We start from the raw sequence: 4,495 nt of genomic DNA, 5'->3' as shown, positions 1-4,495 counted from the left end.
CAAAAGAACTTTGCTTTGTGTACATGCCAAGACCTAAAGTTGTCTCTATATGGATTCCATTTGTTGACAGAATTGATTTTTTTTTTATATATATATCCATGTTTAGAGGTGTTTAATTTTTGCAGCTATTGCAACTCTTTATAAGAAACATGATTATTAGGAATAATTATATTTACACTTCATGATCTATGATTTATTTATATAAATTATTTTTGTCCAGTTACAGAAAACCACCTCTGATGGCAAAAAAAAAAAAAAAAGAGGGTGGTTTGTGTAATAATATTAACGTTTTTGGGGAGTATATGTGTATTTTTTTAAAAAATAAGGGTAATTTGTGTAAATAATGTTGATGTTTCTAGTGGACAATGTTTCAGAAGTGGACTGAGAATCAAACCAGTAAAACTATTGGGTCACTGGTCCAACCAGTCGGACCGAATTAAAAAAAATGATTGACCCAGACTTTATTATATATATTTATATATAATATAGCAATACATTATATATCAAATTAATTAAACCAAAAGACAAAAAAGATAAAAGCAAATTTAAAATAAATAAACATCCAACTCAACATAATAAGTACATACGCTCAACATAAATCTTGATTAAATAGACAAACAATTAAATAAAAGTAGTCAAATGTACTATAATTTTATAAATTGTAATAAACTCAATCCCAGTTATTTTCATTTGCATACATTTGAAAAGGAAGAAAGATATTACCTTTTAAGATTTGAGAAGGAGTTGAATTTGATTTTAGTTGAGGGTTTGAGAATTGAGATAGATGAAAAAATTGTGATTAGTGGGCAAACCTATCCCCCCCCCCCTCTCTGGCTGATTTTCAGCTCCTTTTTTTTTTTGAAAAAAAATTGTCAATTGATTTTTTTCAGTTTCGGATGGACCGTTTGATCAATCCGCACTAGGTAATTGGAACCAATTTTATATGTATAACCCGAACACCTTTAAATAAAACGATACTTGTACCCAAAACTGATATAGGTGGGTAGATAGAGAGAATACCTAAGGGAGTGATATAACTCTTTGAGGAACTAGGCAAAATGATCCCGTAACTTTAGGAGAAGGGGTGTCTCCCCACAAAGGGGGTCATAGTGACTAGGCTCGAGCGACTGTTTACCAAAAATACAGGTCATCTAAAATCGTAATTACCATGTATGAGGGCTGACGCCTACCTAGTCCAGAAGATCAAGAAAATTGGTGACCTAATGACAGGGGACTTGACGCATGGTTGGTTCCTAGCAGGTCCTGTTGAGTCAAAAAATACTTCTAATGAATGTATATGTAATTATCCAAAAGGTAGAAATGGTATGTATAAACAGACCATAAGTCAGGGAGTACAAATATAATCATCCCTATTTATTGTGGTCATAAAAAAAATAATCAGGGTGAATATCAATTAATCAAGATAACAATTTTAGTCATTGTACAAGTAAAGCTAAAATATTAGTGCTGGTCAAAATTTAAATTTTCGTATTGATTTTGTTTGATTGTAATATACAGTATACATTTACCATGAGTTTTAATCGTATTCATTTATAATATAGAAAAAGACTCTTTTTTTAAAAAAAAAATAATATTATAATAATCTCATATGCAAACTCTGAAAACTTAAAATTCAGAGAACAACGAGAAATTGAGAACTTACTTTTCAACACTAAATTGTGTTCTGAAATCAAAATAATCGTATATTAAGTGTGATATATTTATTTTATGATTGATTAATTTTCTTAAACTGTACATCAATCACATAATAGATATATTATACTTTTTATATTATTAATTCAAATTTAACCAAATTCGATCTGATCTTGAATTCCCGTATTTGTAATTGAATTGAATGAGAGGAAGAAATCTACTACACTTTCTCAATGGGTATGAAATGCCCCCACAAAGCCCAATACCACACAGAGTACAAAGGCCTGACTCAGACAAATCACCCTTCACTCGTAACTGTCGGGCCCAAGAATCCAGTCCGATATGGAAGTTGGACTCTCACTTCAAAAAAAGAAAAAGAAAAAAGAGATCATAAAAGGATCACGTGATAATTTTAATTTTTCTAGTAATAATGTGTTAAGCTAAAAAAAATTATTTTATCACAATAATAAATTTTATAATTTATCCGGTAAAATAAAAAATGGTAAAAGACCCCCTAAATGGGAAAATAAAAAAAACAAGGTCAAGCAACCCCTTGAATTAAAATATATATATATATAATTTATTGCACGCACGATTCTTTTTAAATCAACACGTTAGAGTAAATCACATTAAGCTAATTAGGAAGGTCCCTAACAAAAATATTCTGATGCTTAAGTCAGCTCTTAGAATTCAACTAACTAACGGAAAACTATCGAAAGATAAATATTAGTGAGCTTTTATTTAATTTGTGGAATTAAAAGTGAGAATTTTATAACTAATGTGATAATAAATATACAAACTCTAAATTACAAAAAGAAAAATGCTATTTTCGCCCCCATTTTTAACTACAAATTAGATGAAATGATGAAAATAAAATAACAAGTTAAAGTCCTCATAAATTCTTCTAAATTTATTCTTAACTCCTTTTCAAGCTCAATTGGGGATAGCCCTCTTCTTGCGTGGCTGAGGCGCAGCACAATGCTTAACAATGCTGTGGGACCCAGAGGGGGGCTTTGGTTGACAGAGTGGGCCCCAGCACTCCACCTTGTTGAACTCAGGGATGTTGGAGTGAAAATGGATCCAAGCCGAAGCCTGTCGGAGCTCCGGATAGCTGTTGAACAATGTCTTGTCTCCATGCACAAAAGCCTTCAAAACCTTCAATAATCAATTTTTAGGGTTTTGTTAACTGGCCTATGCATATTGTACGTGATGGGGGGTTTAAACAGTTAAAAAAGGGTCGCAAACACCTAATTTGTCCCCGAAAATGTTGAAAATTACGAAATCAAATCAAATAAGCGTTCCTATTTTTTTGTTGACCCTAATCTGTCTAACCCCATCAATTTGTTATCAGATCTATCGATGTTGAATCCACATAAAAGGCAGACTATTCGACACGTAGATCCATATACCCTCCCACACATGATTCATGTAAATACTAACGGTATGATTAATATGTCAAAATGAAATGGATTTAGGAATGGAATAAAGAAGATAAATGAATCGCATTTGAATAGTATTCATATTATTGGCATGTCCAACAGGACAATAGAATTTTCATTCCTTAGTTCCTTAGTTAATTCCATCAATATAATTGATAATTAAAAAATAATGATTAGTAATTAAATAAAATTATTTTTGTGTTTAAAAAATATTTATTCATTATTTTATTTAGTATGTTGAATTCAATTATATAACAACAGTGTTTTCAAAATTACTTACAGAAGGCTATAAGTAATTTATAAAACATCTCATATATTATTGAATATATATATATAGGTTATTTATTTACGTAATAAATAATTTATTGACTCGTTAAACATATTAATTATAATTTTCTAATATAAAAAAATAATTCGAACAATCAAATGGACTAATGTATTTAATCAGTGCATCTATCATAATTTTTTCAGTACTCAATTCAATAATTTCTTTTGAATTAATAAAATAATTAAATATCAAAATAATATGACTTTTTTTTGTTTACCATGCATACATAGTTATTTCTTAATATTAGATACCAAAAACACTCAAATTTGATAACAATTAAAACTGAGTGTTAAATTAATACATAAAAAAAAATCTTCATTCCCTAAATATTGGGAATAGCTAATACCATGATTGGGGAAGGGAATGACTAATCCCTTATCTACGGGAACAAGAATTCACATGGGAATAAGCATTCACAAACTTAAAGCATACCAATCAAGACATAGGAATAGACTTGGGAATACCCACTCATTCTTACATACCAATCACACCCTTAGGGTCTCCATAAGATATGATTGTGAAGTCCAGCTTTACAACCCCAATATATTATAAATTATCTGATTTAAGTTTAAAAAAGTTTCAACTGGGGGCAATTCAACAAGTCTAACAATCTATTATCCAGGTAAATCCACTATCAAAATCGAGATAAGACAGACCCATTTTAGAGTGGCAGAAGTTTGACTTAACAAGACAAGTCATGATCACATATGTCAACCCGAATCAATACATTCATAGATTATATGGTAATTTCTGTGGATGGCAACCAGGATCATTGTCATTTGAAAAATGAAACATTTTTCTAATTTTATATGGATAAATTGCATTTAACCCTAAAATAGTTGAAAAAACCTTTTAACGCCTCTCGGCTAGAAAATGTGACAATGCACATGAAGGCACATTTTTCCTTTGATTTTCTTCCATTCTCCCACCACTTCATCTCTCTGCAATCTGCTGTACCATCCTTGTACCTGCAACCACTTAACAATACTGTTGCTTTCCCCTAAATCCAGAATCAGAAAATAAACTGAAGAAATTACCTGACAAGTGTTTGTTGTCTGAGAGATGAGCGAGGTTT

At 30.6% G+C, this 4,495-nt stretch overlaps 1 non-coding gene across 1 annotated transcript; it reads right to left on the bottom strand.

Moving 5' to 3' along the window:
* LOC105164247 lies at window positions 2,450-4,485 on the bottom strand. Its single transcript, XR_002287341.1, has 3 exons — window positions 4,458-4,485; window positions 4,270-4,388; window positions 2,450-2,808 (listed from the first exon to the last, which is right to left on the bottom strand). It is a non-coding gene; the product is annotated as an uncharacterized LOC105164247 (transcript).

Source organism: Sesamum indicum, linkage group LG6 (genome assembly GCF_000512975.1).
Source record: "Sesamum indicum cultivar Zhongzhi No. 13 linkage group LG6, S_indicum_v1.0, whole genome shotgun sequence".
Lineage (NCBI taxonomy): Eukaryota > Viridiplantae > Streptophyta > Magnoliopsida > Lamiales > Pedaliaceae > Sesamum > Sesamum indicum.
Note: the sequence above shows the minus strand (reverse complement) of the source record. Positions and strands in the feature narration are given on the sequence as shown.